The sequence below is a fragment of the Haliaeetus albicilla genome, chromosome Z (assembly GCF_947461875.1).
Source record: "Haliaeetus albicilla chromosome Z, bHalAlb1.1, whole genome shotgun sequence".
NCBI classification, from domain to species: domain Eukaryota; kingdom Metazoa; phylum Chordata; class Aves; order Accipitriformes; family Accipitridae; genus Haliaeetus; species Haliaeetus albicilla.
In genome coordinates, this window is record NC_091516.1 from 70,573,226 (window position 1) to 70,595,279 (window position 22,054).

General features: G+C 38.4%; 1 protein-coding gene and 1 long non-coding RNA gene across 3 annotated transcripts in view; one reads left to right on the top strand and one right to left on the bottom strand.

Annotated features, from left to right (window-relative positions):
• The window catches only part of MCTP1 (multiple C2 and transmembrane domain containing 1), a 288,852-nt gene that overhangs the window by 229,469 nt on the left and 37,329 nt on the right, over positions 1 to 22,054 (bottom strand). The window lies entirely within an intron of this gene.
• Positions 612 to 15,658, top strand: LOC138683984 (uncharacterized). Its single transcript, XR_011323468.1, has 2 exons — positions 612 to 788; positions 14,544 to 15,658. It is a non-coding gene; the product is annotated as an uncharacterized lncRNA (long non-coding RNA).

The following is a 22,054-nucleotide window of genomic DNA, read 5'->3' on the forward strand; positions in this document are numbered from 1 at the left end:
CTTCGGTATATAAATTGCACTATTAAATGCTATGTGCTCATTTAAGTACGGTACAGATCTGTCAAACATGCCATGTTGATATCAGTGCAAAGAGCAATGCAAGTATATTCCTGCTGCATACACTTTTTTTTTAGAAATGTCAGGGAAAGTACAACATGTAAATAATGCAGCTTTTTTAAAAGAATGCTCAAACCTATTTAGGGATATCCTATGCCTTCTGTAGAAGAACGCCCTTTACACTTGACCAGGTTTAACATACAATATAATATACACATCATGAAAAAGAGCAAGCAAACATGGTCTGATTCAGTGAGTTCCATGGCACAACATTTGGAAGAGAAAAAAGATCAGAAAAACCTGTGCAAGTTTCCACTGACCCACCAATTTCAGAATTTAAGACTTCACAGAACTACAAAATCACACACGTTGACTGCTCTGCAGCACAGTGAAATATACTGGCCTGCCACTGTCCCCATCACATTGCTTGGACAGAACAGATCCTCCTGAGGTGCAAAGAGATAGCAAGTCTGCTATACATCTTGATAGGTTGTTCTCAAAGCTAATCATCCTAATAAAAATAAGTTAGATATGCCTTTTTACATAACAAGAACCAAAGGCACTTGATTGACGTGCCTACATTTATGTAACGTTGCAGAAGCAAACAAGATACCGTCTCCTTTTTCCCTACTCTCACCACTAGCAATCTTGCAGAGAAAAATGTGCCGAAGAGACCCTTTTTGCTCCGCTGAGGTACTCCTGGATTATAATCATTCTCCACCTTCTTTTAGGTAAGCTGAGCATATTAAACTCTAAGGTTTTCTCTGTTAGGCATTTTCTTCAGCCTGCAAATTGTATTTATGACAACCCAAGACTCTATTTTTCAACATCCTTCTAAAAATGCAGGCACTGTGTGCAATATTCTAATGTCCTTCTCAGCCACTCCTTTCACTTTCACAGGTGAAACCAACTCTCCTTGCAGTCAGGATTTTCAGTTTTATAAATCTCAAGGTCACTATAGATCATTTTGCTGCAATGTTACACTAGGTTCTCTTGCTGAATTGCTTGCAAACTATTTCTCCTAGACCCTTTTTATAATTTCTCTTTTCCAGAATACTATTCCCCTCTTACAGAGATGAGATGTGCATTTCCCATCGCTCGGTGTATAGGCAAACATCAATTTTGAATGTATTTAAAAACTGTTCTTTGTTTAAATGAGGCTAGTTTATAAAGTCATTCAAGCTGTCATCTATGCGTCTCTGCAATGTGTCGCCTGCCAACTTTATTAACAGCAAACGTATTTACTTCTAGATCATAAAGTGTTGGAAAGCACAGGATGGAATGCCCTGGAAAACCTCCGTAGAAATATTTCTGTTCAGTGATGCTAGAAAATGACTATTTTTTGTGCATGACTATTTTTAACATGAGTTTTAATGATACTGTGCAGCAAAAATTTTTAGATATAATTGAGCAGTATTAGATCAGCTCCCTGTAATGCTGTCACTGGAATGAAAGGAAAAGGCTAAGTTTATGCCTCCTTTTAAATCTCCCACTCCTGCCCTCAGCACAAGCTCACTAACATCCAAAGCAAGGTAACAGAGCTCTCCCGTGCACATCCTCTCCCCTGCCTAACCGCTGTGGGCCTCCTGCTCACACCATTTCACCAAGCTGGTTCAGAGCAGCTTCAGTGTGCCATTTGCACACGCATGCTCAAGTGCAGCAAGGAGGCATTGCAAAATATATCCTGACGTCTCAGATGTACAAGGAGACGACTGCATCTTGCATTTTAAAATTACACATTTCAAAAGCATTTTCAATAGATGTCTCTGGCATAAGCATTAGTGATCCCTCTACTGATATGCTTCAACAATAATACTAAATATATGCCAACAGGAGCATCAGTTATGGACTTCTGTTCAGTCTGCAACCATATACTGTATTTAAATATACGAGATTTATAACACCAAGCCACTAAGTTTCTTTCATTCTTATTTGAATAATACATGCTAAGAGAACAGTGAGTCAACATTTTGCCTTTATCAACATTATTTTTCATACAGATTTTTCTTTAACATCTGATATTTTTAAGTGTTTCAGCAGTCACTTGAACATATGTAATTAAGACCAGTTTCTGCTCCTGGACAAAAATAAAATTTTAATAAGCTACATTACCTTACAAACCTTCTATTAGTTATGTTCTCTAATGAGAGCATAGTCTTACAGTCACAGCAAAAAATGTTACAGGCCATCAATATCAAATTATGAATTCCAACACAACATGTTGAGCACATTTTGGCACATTCAAAGACAAATAAATCTATTGCAATTCTTTATAGACAATTGCCCTGTCAAAGGGTTGGGTTTTTTCATAATTCATCAGTGACCAGAACAAAGACTTAGCAATACCCCACAATGAAGCCACTGACTGTGAATGATTCAGTTTACAGCTCTGTCTACAGAGGCAAAGGTGAGCAAGACCAGGTCAGTAGCCTACAACTACCCAAAGGCGTAGCATCTGCTCTACATGAAATGTGAATGGGTATCCCATGCACAGATTTGGATTTACTATACACGCATAATAAATACATTTTTTAAATAGTAGTGATAATAAAATGCCTCCTCTCCAACAAATAATCTGAAGAACTAAAAAAAGAAACTTGAAACACTGTATTAAGATTGAAATACTGACAAATCTCAGTCTCCCACAAGAAAAGATGAGGTCAAATCTAAACAAGCATGCACCTCCTGAACATGTTGTAAAAATCCACAGTTGTCAAAACCTAAAAGCTTCTGGGATTCACCCCATTTCAGCTCGGCTCCAGCCACACCATATTCAAAGACGTTCAATAAGCCCTGATAATTGGAGCATAAATGCAGGTCCCCATGTTGGGAAACTGGTACCAGGGTATAGGCCAACATGGCAAAACTCCGTGGCCCCCAAAAAAATAACCAGCCATGAATGAAAATGAGAGAGAATGCAAGACTGAAAGTCCTTTCGTCTAACAACAAAAAGCTGCAACTGGATGCTACTGATACAAATCTTGCTCAGAAAATACGGTATCCAGTCAGAGGGCCATCCACATGAGGCCACTGACATTGCAGTAAAACAATATAACCCAAGCTGAAAAGGAATTCAAAGACCAAAAGAGCTGACCAAAACCATCAGAGAGAGTCTGCAGCAATGAAACATGCAGTAAGTGTTTAGACTAGTTCCCATCCACTACCTAGTAATCCTGATTATGATGAATTTCCTATACAAATGTAAGGCAAAGCACAGCATCTGTAGGATCTAAAATGTCAGCTTGCTAGTGCAATCTGATTTACAGATCAAATAGGAAGCTAGTGCTTCAAATAGTTGCTTAATTGTGCTTTCCAGCAAAATATACAACAAAAGAAAGCAATCTGCTTGTTCTGTTAGAATCCATGCAAACAAAATATGAGTAAGCACAAAAGAAATAGAAAATCTGCAAGCAAATTTTAAAGACTAAGTTATTGTCCTATATTCATCCTGCAGGTCCTTTTAAATGGCTCATGAGATCTTCTACATTTTCATGAACAGTATGAATTTATCTAGTACTCTAATCAGACTTAATACTTCAAGAATCACTTTGCAGAGAGGTTTCTATCTTATTTCAGATATTCTTATAACCATTTCTGTTTTTAAAAAGGAATCAGGAACAAAGAAGAAAAAGTCAGCAATTATAGCAGCGGAACTTGAAATCCCATGACTATAGTTCTGCTTTTAACTTCACAGGGCACCAAACAATTTATCTTCACAGAAGAAACGGGGAATCACCTCCAGCTAGCACTGGCTGGAGGCACCACAGCCTTGCAGTCACCTAAGATTTCAGTAGGCACTTAGGGAACAATTTCAGTCATCTGCTCACTGTTGGCACTGAAAGACATGGAGATTTACAACAGTAAGAATTAATTACGGGTGTTTATTAAAGTAGTGCTGCTGTATGACAATTCTGAAACTATACACATTACCAGTAAAAGCATTGTCAATCACTTACACATTGCCACTGAAACCACCATAAAAATAATTTAAAAAAAAACCACAACAAAACAACAAAAAAATCCCAACCATTCATTGCTAGAAAGAGAGGTTGGAAATAACAGAAGAGAGGTCAGATTAAAATTCCAGTGTCAGCAGCATACTCTTCTGAAGGAGCACAGCTGTGGTTTAGGGAGTAATATAACTATTGTATTCCTCATCAGTCACAAGGAATAGTCTGCTGGCTTATGACTCTATGGTTACCTGAAAAGCATGTTCTAAATATTTTCTAGAAATATGGCTATAATATAATTTTTCTCCTTTGAAAAGTAGGTAGTACTTAATTTTACAACATAAAAGAGCTATTTGTAATCACTCTTAAAGAACTATTTTCTCTTAAAGACTTCTAGTAAGTTTAATTAAACAGATAATTAGGATTAAGAAGAATAACTTACACATCAGTTTCTTTCAGAACAATTATATAATGATACATCTAAATACAACAGAAACAATGACAGAGTTTATTTATGTGTATCACTGCTCCAACAGATCTCCATCTCCCTCGAACATGCTTTATGTCCTACAACAGAGGAAAGTAAAGCACTGGCTGAAAAACTCTCCATCACTACAACTATTAACATCTTGCCCACACAAGTGAGATACTTGCTAACTGGGAAAATACATGGCATCTATCAGAGAACTTCCTGACTAGATTAGAAATGCTAAAAGAGTTTTGACTTTTGCCTATAAATAAAGGCCCTGATTTAAAACCTGTCTACTTAACGTAGCTTCTCCCCATCAGATCCAGTTTCTGACAGGCAGCAAGCCAAGCTCTTCTCCCTGTCCCCTGTTTAATTTAAGGAGGCTGCTGCTGGAGTCCTCTGCCTTCATGCACAGGACCAGCTGCTCAAGGACACATGGAAGAAGTAACCTTCTACTTTCATGCCCAGTTTAGGAGCATCATTGTCCACAGAGCCTCTGGATTTAGGCAATCTTAAAGCCATGTCACTTCTCCCTCATCCAGAAAGGATCAGTTTCTCCATTTGCATGATGAGGCACTATTTTACTACTAAAATGCAAACCAGCTGTATATATGTAACATATTAATTTATATTTTAGGACAACGGACTGCTTGCATTTCCTCCACTACACTTGAGATATATTAAAATGTTACTGGTGAGCAGAACACTTCATCCCAAACAGAAAAAGTATTTGCCAGAAGTCTGTCCCGGTTCTTTAAGGTAATCCCCCTTACAAGACCAGGGCTAAATAAACACAGCACACTCATGAAACACAGCCGTCTAAATTATACAATGGCATCAGCAAACTCCTCTGGGTAAGGTGGAGAAGACTGGTGGGATGTCTCCCTGCTCTTCTGGTGTCACACATGGCATACACTCTTCCTCCTCAGTTCTGTGATAAACTGCTTCCATTGCTGATTGCACAAGAGAAATCCCAATTCAGAGTTTGACAGTGGCACATACAATAACTAATAAAAACATGAAATCACCACCGAGAAGAGACAAATATTTAGACTCTTCCGAATGCCATGTAACTGAAGCACAGTGAAACCTCAGGTTTCTTCTGTTGTAGCACTGATGTACACAAATGAAGATACTTTATGCATATGCACACCCCTGCTAAATACAGCTAAGTACAACATACAAAGGTACATGCATACTTGTTTAATTATTTCCCAGACCCCCACATCTGGAAGAGCCAGAAACCTCTCCATGGACTAAATCTAAACTTAAGCACATCAAGTTACTTAGCTGCCAAGTTTATATGGTACAAAAGTACTCATACTTCCTGAGGACGTGCTCCACACACAGACATTTCTTTCTATTGCCCTCTGACAACTCAATAGTTAAAGAAAAAGCCTGCATTCCCTTTGCATACAGATCTCTCCAGATTAGTTGTATCACAGGAGACAATCACCCCCAATACAAACCCGTGGGTGAGCACATTAACGCCTCCTTCACTCCAACAAAGACTTGAAGAAACATTTAATAAACTAAGCATAGCAAAAGCTAATGGAACTGGAGCACCTCCCTACAAGCAATGGGGTATTGCAATCACCACGCTGTCACCAATCACCGAAATATCGGGGATGGAAGACAGAGAGGTGCTTCATTTAGTGACATCGGTAACCTATAACTTGTGCAAGAAGTCTCTAAGGTTTAACTGTGAGAGATACAGAAACTGTAGGATCACTGTTAGGTGAAGAACATGCCTTTTCTAACAAACTTTTTTGCCTTATTCTTAGAACTCGGACAAATGGTTGGTCTACTTGTTCCCAACTATTTGACAGAATTCTCAGAATCTTAAAAGATAGTGTAAATACAGTCAGGTGAAATAACTAATGTAGCATATACTCCATTTGTCACCTCAGATAAAGAATATACTTGAAAAGTTAAATAACATCTCGACCATACATTTTGCACACTACAAGAACAACAATACAAACATAAATTAACAACCAGGATCTGGAATAGACCTGCTTTCAGAAACTGATTGTGTGGTATGTCAGATTATATAGAAATTAGTAACACAAACATGCATGTATACTTTTTTTTTGTTATATTCTTGCACTGTAAGAGATTATATACCTCTTTCTTCCTGGAACTGAATATTAGCGTTTCTTTGGGGCAATTCCTCTCATAGATAACTCTGTTAAAGAATTATTTTAAAGGCTTTCATCCCCCCACTGCATTATCCTTAAAAGAAATGGAAATGTCCTAGCTGTTACACATAAAGCTGGAAATGTCTCAGTTGTTACATGTAAATCTGAAAATATGTGCTACACATTTGAACAAAGCACTTTCTGAAAAGCAATGTGCATGTGTTGAAGGTTAGTAACTAGACATTATGTTTAATATAAACTACTTTTAAATTAACTTTAAAAACACAGAACTAAAATTTCTCTGAAGCAGCATAGGCAGAAAAATGTTTGCTTTCAGAGATTGACCACAACAGAATTACTGTAATACAATGAAATTCACTATTTTCATTATTTATCTCTTCAACAAAGATTCAGAACACACTGGGTTTGAGTAAAAAATCAGCAGGATCAAAAATACTTCTCAGAGTGAAGAAACAATTAGGCCTGCTATTGTTTGGCGCCGGAATACAAATCCATGCCACTCTTCCCTTGTATGCCTAAAATTATGTACCTGTGAAAGTATTTTACAAGACTGAGGTCAAAGTCATAAATTAAATTTCTACCATGGAGGACCTGCCTCATAAGTAAAGATGATTGTTTTGAGACTCTATTCCACCTCATGAGGTAAATTTGTACTGCATTTCATTTTGAATGATGGTACACTGCAAAGTTCGGCATTTATTTTTATTTAAACAATAAGCTATACAGTTCTCCAAAAGCAGAATCAAGTCTCCTAATCTTGGCTGAAATGCTGTCAGTTTTAGGTGTGATGCACCTTGCAGTGGCTGCAGCCAGCTGAGATTTAACTCAAGTTATCTAGGTAGCTCAACTGTAGAGCCAAATTTAGCCCCAGCTGAATAAACTGCCAAGAGAACCTGCAGCAATATTCGTGCTGGTTAACCCAAGCCAAGATCCTTGCTGTTGAAGCTACAATACTTGATAGAGAAATTGGTCGTTAATAACTAACTCATCTTTATCACTATGACATTGATGAGTATGGCATACTATTAACATAGACACAGAAGCAGAAAGACAGGAGTTGGTGAAACGATTTCAGGCAGTGAGTGGCAGCATCCAGGTTTCCCAGTGTTGAAGATTAACCTAAAAATGTGAAATGATCTGTTTCTTTCTGTGCAAGATGTTCTTTGTAAGTATATCAAGCTGATAGTCTAAAGACACTTAATCATTTGTAATCAGAAAAGAAAACAGCTAGCATTCTTTAACCAAGGACATCCTGGAGTCATTGGGCCTTGAGGAACTTCAAAGAAGAATTAAAAGACTGATAAGAAGGAAACATCCTGCCCTAGAAGGGAATGAAAGTTGAGTAATTGATAATGGGCATGAAGTCAGTGGACATCTGTGGTAACTGGGGGAAAGATAAAGGCAGCAGGGGGAGATCATGACCACCGACTCAATTCAAGACCTAAAAGACTTACACACACCCCCCCCGCCTCCTTGAGCATGCACTGTAGAATAAAAGAACACTGTACCTTTAACCCGAAGCAGAGAAAACCTTAGCCCAATAGAAATGGTGGCAGATAAGCAACCACCAGTAATGATTTTGGGAAAGGACTTTGGAAACTGAGTGGGTGAATCTGAAACTGTATAAATCGCTTGCTCATTTAACTGCAAGGTGTGCTAGCTTTGTGGAATTACCACCTAGCACCCATCTCTGCACAAATATGAAATAAATAATGTCTCTCCCGAGTGTGTGATTATTGGCTTGTTGCACACCAGGTGACGAATCCACTTTTTGCACAACACCAGCACATGGATTAGCACCCTTCCCACAGGAATCCATTACCTGTTAACAGAAGAGCCTTAGCGCTACTGGAGTCTACACAAACAAAATAGGTTTATCACAGCACAGGAAAAGTGTAGGAGAAAAAGATTTAAAACAAACAAACAAAATCCCTAAACATGAACAGAGAAGCAATTATTACATTATTAAGTCAGTTCCTATGAACAGGAATATTCTGACAGAAAAGTTCACACAGGCTCTCATCAGAAGCAGATCATGCAATTACTTCAGTTTACCTATTTAAACCACTTACTCCTCTTAGCAATATGCTTTTCTTCATACGTGCCCGTAAAGCGCCAAGAACACTTCTGGAAGCACACGGGTATTCGTACACTTTCATAACAGCTGCTTCGTTCATGTGCTGCTTCCTTCCTTGTTCAGCTCTGTAGCCGTGGTAAATACTTTCACTTATCTTGTAGGCAAGAAAAACTAAGGTTCGCTTGAGCCTGTGGAATTAAAATTTACAAATATACCCGCAGCACTGTCTGAGTGGTGCTTGTCTTGAGAGCAAAACAGGTACAAGCTGTGCCATTAATGCTCCGTGCAGCAATCTGACTTCTTGTTAAGTTCTGGCTGCACAACAGCAGCTGTGACATTCAAATAAGCTAAACTTGGCAAGTGAGCAAAACAGCCCACCGAGGAGATCCGAGCTTGGACACAGTGCAGTCCAGTCACACGATGAGTGAAAAATTCCCTACACAACTTCTGTCCTGCAACTATTATTTTTTTCTGAAAAATACTTTATAAAATATATTAAAAAAATACTAACACAGAAATTAGGTCCCTGAAAAAGGTCTTCATAAACAAGCAGACACATTGTCATCAGGTTTTATTTCCACTTCTTCCAGCTGGCAAAAGAGCAAAATCATAACTGCAGTGCTTGGCTGATGCAATTTTTTTTTTTTATTCTAGAACAGTTCAATCAAATGCAAGGGTGAAGACAATAATAAACTCTGCCAAATATAATTCTGATTTTCTGATACAGAATTCTGCCTTGCCATGTCCTCTATCAGCAAATGTGCATACATGGCTACTAGCAGGTGAAGAGTTCCAGATTGTCACATCTTCCACAAAGAGATGATACTGAGCTCTACACAATGCATTACTAAAGCACTTTTAGGTATGCTTTGATGTCAAACAGTTTGCTGAACTGGGATCTATTGCCATGTCTTCCAAACGAGCTGTTTGTTCTGGGGGAATTGTAAAAACAATATACATTGTGGCTTCAGAAACGGGGATCACAGACATTTTTCAGCACTTAACTGACACTGATATGTGAAAAACGCTAACAAATAGGGACTCAGCTCACACATATCTGAGCTGATAGAAAACAGGAATTCAGGCAGATAAAAGCAGTGCTGGAAATTTAACAAGTACTCCCAATCTGAAGAATGTCTGTTTTTATTACTCAGGTTAATGTCCCAGTCTTCAGGGTCCCTAATGCCTTACAGAAGTCCAAGTACAAGCAGATCATTTGAATCCCTGCTTTAGTTGTTTGGTTTTTTAGGGGGGATCTTTTTTAAGCATCAATGGAACAATTCAGAGAAAGCCCCCTTCCGTTTTAAAGCTTGGTCATTTTTCTTTCTGTTGTTTTTCTACATGTTGACCTTAAAAACCAAACCAAACAAACAAAAAGCAAAAAACATGAAAGGTGTTTGAGTTCACCCTTCCAATGAAGCGTCATTAGGAAGTAGTAAATTAGTTAGTAGTATGCAAACATTATTTTGCATATCCTAAAAGATTTTAAATTTTACTCATTTTTTTTCTGACAGCAAAAGCATAGGCTTGTTTGGCCCTTATATATCTGTACAAAAATGTGCAAAATGACAAAACATAAAACATGTTAGAAGAGATGAGTTAATGTCAGATTTTATGAATTGAAATTGGGAGGGGACATGTTCAGAAATGTTACTTTTTTAAAAGAGCTCACTAAAGTTTAGGGCACACACTTTTTTTCCTGCACCTTATCATACTGGCTTCTTGGTTTTAATATGTTCAAAACTTTTTTTTTTTAATTGCAGTTTTTATTTTATATTTCATAATATCCAAACAACTTACATTCTAGGAATAAATGTGTTCACTTGTGTTTTCAAATCTAAATAATTCAGGAAGATGAAGCAGTAAAAACTATGCTTCCTAACATGTAAGAAAATTCTTGAAGAAAAAAAACCTACCACTCTCTATGGTTTTTGAAATATTTTTTTTCCTTGGGCTCACAAGAGATTAGCATAACACATACTTATTTTTAGGCATTTGTCTTCAAGTACATGAGTTCTCTTTTTTTCTATTTTTTCCAGAAATTTAATAAAGCATAGTACTGGAAGGTATGACAATTTTCTGAACTTCTATTTTATCAATTTTCCAGAACTAAGGGACACTACTTGCTATTAAAAGAGAAACTTTCCTGTGTCCCTTCAACAAAATGCAACCATTCTTTCACTTTTCTATAAATTCCTTAATTATTTCTTGCACCTAGATTTTGAATAGACTGCGGTACATGGGAAGTCAATCTCCTGTCTTTACATAGGTATCCTACACTGCAAAAAACCCTGCAGTGCCAGATTAGCTGTCTCATTCATTGGTGAAATAAGTTCTGTGGATTTCTGCTTCTTGCTCAAGCATAGTGCAGGTGAAAGTGAAGCTACAATTTTTTCCTTTAAATCTTTCAGGACAACCAGCAAGAGCTCTCCTAAAACTGTATACAGCAGTCTCTGCCTCAACATTACCAAAGTTTGTAGCAACACCACTTTTGCCATCCCTGCTCCCCTTTCTTCACACCGTCTTTTGACAAAATTCTCACCCTTGCCATTGCCAGGATTTCCTCCATAATTATTGCTCTTGCTTACTAAATCTTGTCTGCTTAAAACTTTCAAAGACAAAAGGAACTCACAATGTTGCATTACCACATCAAAAAAAGGTGACTCAATTTGAACATAACCCCTCTGTAGATGAGAAATTTCTGGGTCCAAGATTAGCGGAGACTGGTAGGATTTACCAGAATAAATTGTAATTATTTATTAAAGATCAAAGTTCTTCATTTTTGTTGGCTTTGTTGTGCTAAATGGTCACATGAAAATATTACAGGGAATCGCACTCGTACCATAAAAACCAAGAGTTACCCAAATTCATTGCTTAAATTAACATCAGAAGCAGGTACTAAGACATCACCTGTAAGAACAGCTTCCAAGAACCACTCCAGCATCTCCCACGCACAGCTAGCATATTCACCTATTCATTAATTGATATGTACATGGTACATATGACCCCCAGTAAATTTGGGATACAATATTCTACTGGTTTAATCAAATGCTTGCATGAAAACTGAGTTCCAGTATTATCTTTACTTAACTTGAACATACATGCAAAGTATTTTATCAAAGTAATTATCCCAAAATTTGATTATAAATGCCAAATTTTTTTCCTTTTACTTGATACATTCTAATCCTGTTAAATCAATACATCGCGTGCTTTATTACCCTAATTATAAAAAAAACCCTTCACATGAAATTATCCATGTAATAGTATCTTATATTCACCAGATTCAAAGTCACTAAAACGCATTTTGCCTTTGGATTTCAAAAGCCAAATGTTTCATGCATTTTAACAGAATTAAAACCCTTAATAGCAAACAAAGTTTCAATTTAAGATTTTACAATATTATTCTAGTTGATTTAGATGAACCTTCAGTCTGAACTGCCCCAGTAGCTCTTACTTTACTAAGTCTAATACAGTTTGTGCAGTGTCATCATGATATATCCCACATACGAGATTTCTCCCATATATGTGGGTTTATGTATAAACCCATGAGTTTACATAAATGGTACTTAAGCAATTAAACATCAAGATTTTAATCACTATTTTTCTGAAACATTGCATTCAATTACTGGTTTCGCCACATTTTGATTTTATGCCAGTTCAAAAAATTTATAGTTCAAATAAGTACCGGGAATTAGTACAAGAAGGCTGGGGGGGGGTGGGGTGGTGAGGGGCGTTGATGTCATCCTGCAGATTATAGGGTAATATTCTTCAATACTGAAATTTTGTAACTTCTCCCTCCAGGAGAGTAACTGAGGGCAACTGATGCAAATCAGCCAGTGCTCAGCACTTCCATAGCTGAACATGAAGAACCCCATATTCATGACAAGGAAATAATTCATATGCTGACTGGCAAAAGGAGATTTTTAACCCAGTTTTGGCAGACACAATTTTTTTTTAAAATGTCAGAAACTAGAATTCTACTCCCTTACCCCAAGTTCAGAACAGAGAGAGAGAGAGAGAGAGGAACATCTCTTTGCTCTGCTCCCACACCTTACGAGCTCCATCTGCAGAGCCCCCAGAGTGCAGCTCCTCTAAAGCTTTTGCCAGCAGTAACTGCAGCTCCTGCCTTGGATTCTGCACCTCAGACTAGCAGCCTTCTCTGGGCAACCACTACAGCATCCACCAGCATACAAACACGATCCCCGCTTGGTTTTCTTTAGGAAAGGGGCCGGGGGAAATACTCTTCCTGAACAGTAACACCTCATGCTTTGTTTGGAGCACAGCAGCATACCAGATGAATTCCGAAGTCAGACTGCACAGTCATTCAGTCTTCAGTCTCTCTGCAACCAAGACCATCAACTAAGATATTGAGCTAAATCATACTACTTCTAGGTTTCCATGCATAAAGAAAATAAATGTCATTAATAGTAAATGTAGAGTCTTCAGTGTCCAGGTGGAGCTCAACAGTAGGGAAATGCTGACACATATCCACGTTGAATGTGGAAATTTCTAAATTACAGTTATGAAATGTCTCTATCCTGACTTTATACACACACTGATACACTGTGTGAAGGAGGGCTTAAAATCCTTTCCATAGGACAGAGGACAAAAAAAGCAATGGGTAACAGCCATTAGATCAAGTCCTGGCTGTCACAAACTAACTAGTTTTCTAAACTAATTATCTCTACATGTAGCTGTCTAATCATTACTTTTTAATCATCTGCTTAAAGGAAGAACATGCAAACAGATTTAAGACACGAAACACATATCTGGCTGAGGATTTGGCTGTTCCATATACACCGAGGCAGACAAAATCCCAGCCACGTCTGCCAGAGAGGCAGGTAATACCGCCAGCACAGACAAAAGTTTTTCTTCAACACTGCAGCTCAAGAACAGAACGTGCTGTATTCAAGTTGACTAATACACATCAGCTTGTTTTGAAAAGGTCACCACGTGTTGCTGGAAAATTTCTGCTCTCTGCATACCTCCCAACGAGGCTAAATCTTGCACAGGAGTTCAAGTTCTTTTGCTAGAAGAATCATGAGATGATAAAACCAAGCAGCTGAAACCGACGCCCCAGCCTGTGATTACAGGGTTCATCCTTCCGGGGGGAAAAATAAGGGAAGAGGGGGGAGGCTAAAAGAACACGTTCCCAGAGAGACAGTGTAAAGACCAGGAACACAGCACTCTCTCTGGCACACTGACAATCACCTAGAAAGATTGCATTACTTGGCAAACAGAAAAGGGAATACTTTCCACTACTACCCTCTATTCCTTCTTGGTGCTTCACACTACCAGCCTGCTCTGCTTCTTCACCTTTTTCCTATTCTTTCTCCACTGCTTTGCTCCTAGAAGGATCTTCATCAAACAAAAAGTATGTGAAAACACCCCAGAACCTGTAAATATCAATTTAGAGCAATTTGGTCTTCAAAGTTTTTACAACAAAAAGTTTTTAAGGAAACTGGTATCTAGGATAGCTATTCAGAGAATTCAGTAAACATTAAATTGTGGTCCACTAAAATCTTGATTAATGCTTCAATAAGAGCTTTAAAAGATAAAGTTTGCAACTGTTAAAAATGTCAGCTTCCCAAAAGCTTTACATGAAATTTGAAAATACAATCAACAGAAGCAGGTACAGTGGCTTCTTTTCTTCTTTAACATCATTTTTGCATAATCCTTCCACTGACGACTTATTTACAACATTAATTAAGCTGCCTATCCTTTAATAATGCCTTGATAATGTTTGTCGATCTTTATCTTATCGTTGCAAAAGAAAAAAGCAAAATCCTTCTCCAGTTCTGATCTTGCTCATTTGCACTTTGTCCCAGCACTCCACACCTGTGTGTGAACATTCCCACAAGGAATGAAGACAGAGGACAGAAGTCTAGAAGCCAACAAGGGAATGCTCCATCTGGGCTCCTGTCTTCAGTCTACTGGGAAGATGGACAGGCAAAAATCGGTTTTGCTTCATAGGTATCTTTCTGCCTTGATTTCCTAAGTGGTATCTGGAGCTTTTTTACGCTGATTCATTCTTACACTGGCAGTGCATATTCTGATTTTGTGGTTGAGGAAGTTGCTTCTTTCTGGTTTCTGCCATGCAGACCTATTTCTGACTTTTCTTAATAGTCTCCGACAGTTTGCTAAAAAACATTTAAAAAAAAAAATCAAAACTACTTTTGTCACCTCCCTTGGTTACTACGTATGTACCTAAAAATACAGTTGCCATAACTTTGCAATTGGTGTAATGAAAAGAACAGAAAGAATTACTCTACAACCAGAAAAGCCTCAATTACCTGAAATTCCAGACAATACAGGTTTGCCATGCTATGCCTACTGGAAACAGGTGGGATAATTTCAAACTGCAGTTTGTGAAAGCCAGAAGGGTTTGCAAGGGTATTTTCTGTTTGTTTTAACAAAGCACTCTCTGGAAAGTTTTCCAGTCTAGATGGGTAAGAGGAATAAACAACAAAACATTGGTGATATCTGTAAAACCTGGAATTTAACTAGTCTGGTGCAGTTTGAGAGGAAATGCTAATTTAAATAAATGTATACAGTTATCAGAAAAAGGATGCTTCACTACAAGGCCATTCTGAAAAAATTTTTATCCTCGACTTCAGCTCATACTCACTTGCCTCTGGTACGCTGCCCGTGTTTGACAACTGTGTCCACCTTTTTCCAAGGGTAAATAAAGCTAACAGCACTAATACCTGCTTGCCATTGAAGTTAAGCTTCTTAATTGTAAGAATTATTTGCAATGCAATGCTTATTTGTAATGCTTTGCTTAACTTACATTAGCAAATGCAGACACTTTTTGCTTGATAATCGGCTAACCTATGCAACATACTTTTATAGAAGTATGTGCTGACCTGTGACAAGCAATTTATACCATTTACTGACTGTGCGCACTGGTACAATAAATTCTGAGCACGCTTCTCATACGTTACACTTCAGTCCCTCTCTGCTGGGCAGACACACCATAGTAGCAGAAAGATAACAGATACCTAAGTCTAGGTCAGGAGGGCTCCTCTGGGAGTGCTCATCCCAGCTGCAGGAGATGCTGATGAGGCAAGGGCAGCAGTGGTACACTCCACAGCTCTGTACGCAGCTCCCCAGCATCGTGATCCACAGCACAGCCAACAGAGCTCCGTTAACTCAGAAACCCTCCTCGTAAGCAAGTAGCCAGGACTCAGAGGGCAGGGGCAAATTCTGTGCTTCACCACTCTCAGCTGCCACCCAGAAACACATTCTGCAATTGGAAAGCACAGAGGGCCATTGAGGAACTACAGAACCAGTATCTGAAGCAAATAAGCCTTTTTCAGGGATTAAAAGACTAAGTTAAATGCCATTCTCTGAAGGTAGCTTGAAAGCTAATTTTTCTACTTCAGTAGAAAACCAAAGATCTGTAGTAGTCAGACTGCAGCACACACTCCCTGTTTCTTTCATCTGGTTCCTGCTAAAAGAAAGTCCTCCAGGGTCTCACCAACAGTCCCATGGCTAGTCACTCACAGAGGTGTTCTCTAAATTTCACCTCTCTTTCTTACTGACCTGCCTACTTCAGTAGGATCCATATTGCCCCAATACTCAACTGACCCATTCCTCCACTTGCACATTCTTTTGCACTTGCACCCAATCTTTTCATTTCTTGTTTTTCCAAAGAAACACAGAACTTAGAGGTTCTGATTAAAGTAATGAAGGTAATCTACACTCATGACTTAAGCTATCTTCCAGTTTCTCCTCTCTTACGACATGCCCATACCTTCCTCAAGATGTGCACAGTCTAGTGTAAGGATCTGAACTATTTGGCAGGACTACAACAACTCCAGAATAGGACACAGTATAGCTACATCCAAAAATTGCCATGGACAAAGTCATTAGTCCTTTTCAAGGCAGGACTTCCCCCCCCGCCGCAAACATGAGCATGTATCAGAGTAAATGGATGTTTACAATCTGTAATAGCATCGGGTGTCTTTGTCCTGTGCCCCACTGTACACGAAAACTTTTATGTTCCTGATTATCTTACCACTCCACAACAGCCTCTGAGCTTTATCTGCAAGAACTGCATGATACATTATCTGTACCAGTAATTTTCAACAGAACCAAATCTCACAATTTCATGCTTTGCTACTTCAAATATCTATGGGGTTTAAGACAGAAAATATATTTTGACCTATTACTACCTTACCGTGTCTATGGTTAAAGAGTAGTGCAAGACAGCACAATTTACCTCACTGCTCCTTCTCCTAGATGGACAGACTGAAGCAAGAGTTAAGCCCTTGAATTTATACAACCAACAACATTAGAATAGTTAGGCAAATGAGTCATAATCATGGATACAATACTGATGTCTTCCATGCTCTCCACATTAGTATACGGTAGCCAGAATCAACTGTCACCTTGTAAAGCATCACAATTATTTTTTAGTGCTGGAATAGTGCAGCAGAATTTATAGAAAGCAACTAACTACAGCTAGTCCTATGGCAATCTATGTTACTCTGCAAACATAAGCAAGGTACACATGAAAAAGAATAAATATGCATCTTATAAAGTAACTGGAAAAAATATCCCCTTGATGTGTAAGTAGTGATCCTGAAGTGAAAATACCTCAGAATTTACAAATCAGATATGTTGCTCAAAACTCCTGGGAGAAACACAGCCATATTTTGCTGAACAAACAGCTCAAATCCAGAAAGAGCAGCATGACCTAAACAGCTCCTCCATCTGACCTGGCTCATTAAGATATCTATTTTGCTAGTTTGGATTACAATACACACAAAAAATTGCTCATGGTCAGCTGGTATCAATTAAAATAAGAAACATGGTATTATTTTCCTTCTTCCACCATGTGAACAATCTGTTAATGTCTGAAAACATGCAAACCATCTTAACCTTGAAAGGAACAAAATGACACAAACATTTTGACTCAATAGATAAAGGAGGTCCAGGACCTGGTGCTAGAGATAGTTAGAGCAATTTCAAATTTTTATGTCTGATTAAAAGTTTAAGGTTTATTTTTATTTTTAAAAAATAACATTCCTTTCCTGCAACCTCTTTGTGGTTAAAAATTAGTCTGCACAAAAAAATGCAAAACAACCTTGTATTACAGGCACAAAAGAGACTGGTAGATTAAACCATATATCCTTTTCTCAGACCACCCTGGAACATACTAAGTGAAATATGCCTTGAAGCATCAAAAGATACATCTTCAAAAGCTAGGGAAAAGAGACCAGAAGAAGCAGGTAAAGAAATTTGGGGATTTTGTTCTACTGCTTTGATTTCAGTGAATTTCCTTCATTCAGTCCTTGGCCTAAACATGCACCATAATCTATGGAGTGATTTGTAAAGTTTTCAAAATCTAAAATATTCAGTTACTTTTACTGTATGAAGTTTCTGAGCAATGGCCAGGAGTGAGAAGGAATTAAAGAACAGTTTAAGGGGACACTGAAAAGGAGTTTGTATCAGCCACTAACCTGAGCAGCTCCCTTTCCTTCACGCCTTTTTCTCAGAGCTCCATTTCTCTATTAAAACAAGTCAATCCCTGGTCCTTCTAGTCTCTTAACACTCATCTCTGCAAGCATGATATCTATACAGACATTGGTAATAACAAATGAACAGAAGCAGCATTTTGCTTGGATGGTATTTGAGATATAGTCTATCTTCTGTCTCCACCATTCCTGATCACCAGGAAAGGGCAGCAAAAGACATTCTGCAAGCTTCACTGAAAGCATGAAGCAAGAGAAACCAAGTGCACACCAGAGCTGCTGGTCCTTTTCCTACTCCACACTTTCTGCTGCCTCATCAACAATCCTTTCACTCTCCTCAAACTGAATAGGCAAAGTTCTCTTGCTCAGCAGTTCTTCCTTCTCTCTTTTCTCATAGATGTACATACTTATTGTGGTTTAATAAGTGGCTGTTAGCTGACCAATATTAACTGACTCATGAAAACATCCTCAGCCCACTGCAAATGTAAAATAAAATATGCTCTAGTAACCTCACTGGCTGCAGCTGTCTGTACTCATTCCCCAGTTTTGCAACAACATAAGGGTGATTTTTCCAAATATGGAGATAGGCTTTTTTTCTTTAGGGTACTTGCTTTGTCAAGTGTTCCTGCACTTGCAAGCATATAGAATTGTCATGCTGAATGATGCAAGGCTTCAACAAGGCTTGTGGCTGCCTGTGATCCATGGGCAGCCAGGAGCCTTGGTGAAGCTGAAAATGCAATAGCAACTTTCAATGTAGTTAAATGAAAAAGAAGTTTGATACTTATTAGCTAAAACTGTGAAAAATACAGCCCTAGGGACTCTTGACAAATGCCACATGACTAGGCTGAGTACAAACACAGAAGCTAGGAACTGATTTGGATGCAGCTCTGTGTGTGTATGGCAGAAGCAATCATGGAAACAGAAAGCCAAGGTGACAGCCAATAAAGATTTTGAAGAATAGTGGCTGGCAGAGCTAGCCTGAAATTATAAGTAAGGAGATGATTGTCTTTTTTTTTTTTTTTGCTCCTAGTTTGTCTAGCAAAATGGAGGGGCAGAAGAGACTGCTGTGCATTCTTTATAAATTAACAGGATCTTACCCAAGAAATACTTGACTTACGAGTTTGCCCACTAAAATCCCGCAAGGCTGCAAGCAATGGATAGCCATTCAGGTCTAAAGAAGGGTAAAATTTGCAATGTATCAGTTTTTTTAAAACTAAAAAAAATAATAATTCTAAAGCTGAAAACAAGCTTAGACCAGAAATTTGGACTTTGTTATCTCTGTGATGCCCACTATTCTGGTTTACCAGCGCTTACTGACCAAGGTCTTCCATTTACAGCGTTACGTGTAGACTATATACAAAGTGTGCAATGGCATGAAGCATCATACGTGATATGTATACATACCCACATATTCACTTGTATTATTTGCACAGCTCTGTGAGTATGCAGGGAACCCAGCAAGCACATAGATAAAATACAGGCCATGTGGTAAACAGCAGTATAATTTTTTTTTTAAATGCCATGCTCGCATATATAAATTTATCCCTCTATGGTTTCATGACTCCTTGCAGCTCCCGTTATTGTTATGTATGGCTGCACTGTGATCTTTGCATTATTTAGAAGTTTTACTGAACATTAGTTTCATTTTTCTCCATAAACCTTTTGAGAAATCACTTCAACCTGAATAGTTCCGGTACAGTTTCCTTCCTGTCCCCTTCTTAAGAAAGTCATTTCATGCTTTAAGATAAATCAACCAAGATAAACCAACCAAAAGCTAACACCTGGTTAAGAAAAAAAAAAAAAACCACAATAAACCAAAAACCTCAAGAACTAAAAAAATACAGAACCTACCTGGCTTTTTTCAGATACTTTTAACATGATCAAATGCAATAGTTTAACACTATTGTATAATCTAATGGTTCGTTAATGTTAGTTTAGTTAATGATTGCAAATATTTAACTTAAGCAGTTATCTGCAGGGTCTCTAGCTTTGTGTTCAGAAATCACCTAAGAGACAGAAAAAGTGGCTGTTAACCTTTGACCTTGGACATATCAACATCATCAGTTTGAAGGATTATATGAACTTCAAGCTAGCACTTTAACTGGACTTTAAATAATGTGCTCATGTGCTTAAGCACGTGAGGCCACTGTGCAGAAGGAAAATTTGGAAACTTCTTAGAAATACTTTTGAGATTTCCTATGAACAGGGTGTCTACCAGAGATCCCTCACCCTCTCTCACCTCTCCTCCTCCTTAGCTGAGGAAATCCTCTACCATGTGTGTGTTTTAAAACTTTTTTGTCCCCCTCAGAAACGTCCAATTCCTTTCTGTCCCCCTCCACAACCCAAGGATCAGGGTGTGAGGAGTGGAGCCCTGGCAATGCCTTCAGGTTCGAGTTGCAAATGAATCAAGGATCTAGCCTGCCTGAACCACTCCACCTCCCAGGTGCGGTGCAGTGGGAGCAATATGGACAGCTGGGAAGCCAGAACTCCCCCACGAGCAATGTACAAGTAGCTGGTGGCACAGAAAACCTCAGCAGCTGCAATGAGGACTTTGTATCTGCATCCTTAGAACTTTATTATTGTTTTTATGAACAAAGACACAGCTGAGACAGCTCCAATTTAAAGGTTATGCCAGATGAGAAAAAGAGTTCTAGCATGAAAAGCTGAAAAAATGCATTTGAAAGTTCACCCCGATCTGTATTTCATTTTCATTCCACTAAATGCTTTCTACTTGCACACTAGCTTCACTTCACTCGTAAGATTTTCATTAATATCTTTAGAGAAGATACTAAAACATCTTCAGTCTGTCTACTCGCATTTACTCACAGAGTTTATTGTGGAATTTCCTCTATTGTAACACACGGGATCATATGCACCACGTGTTTGTTAAGTGTTAAAGATGCCTCAATTTTTATCACAGGTCTCATGATATTCTGAGGTTTTCTTCAGAGCTCCTAGAAGCAATACATCCCAGTGAAATATTAAACCTTACGTTAAAAAACATCCTTTTCATTACATTTTGAATTTTTTAATAACCATTGTGCTCTTGAGTCTGAAGATTGAGGAGAAATAAGTATTTCCTGACAGTCAAAAGGAAGCCTCAGAATGCATCCAAAATAAAACACTAGTTTCCGTCTCACAGTTTCTAAGCTTGTAGCTCTAAGAAGCACAAGTCATTCACGAACACTCAAGGACTGCAGTACAACATTGCACTTCAAGATCAATGCATGATTACCTCCCCCCCCCCCCCCAAATTAGTTCTCAGAGCACTCACAGTGCCTGCAGTGGTTCCTGTAAGTCTAAATCTATCCCGTAACAGGACAGCACTTTTGCTCCATGTGTTTCAAGGTAATTGTCTTGATATGTGACTCTTCCCAGCAAATTGTTTGGTCTTCTCAATGACAAACATGTAAAAAATGTTTAAGAGGAATGCTCCATTTTTGTAACAGTAAGAAACCTGACAATTCTCAGCACCACCAACACAGTGAAAGTGTGCTCCACAGTACAGCTTTAACAATTATCTTGCATGCACATACAAAGCAGCTAGTCCACAAGCTAGTAACCTCCACGTAAACAGCATGAGTTTACATTTTCAGGAGGGTGCGAGAACAACTTTTAAATATACAGTAAATTTTAAGACCAGATTCTCCTGACTGGTGAGCCGAATGTGCTACAGGATCTGTCAGACAAAGGACATGCAAATCAATAACTTTATACCACGCTGGCTCGGGGCAAGCCTCATCAGCCACACTGCTGCTCCAAGCAGTTTTAAGATCAAGTTGCAGCCTGATTTCTAGGACAAGAAGAGCATTCAGGAAAGCCGGGTCTGCCAGGATACACAGATGCCTATGCAACTTTTT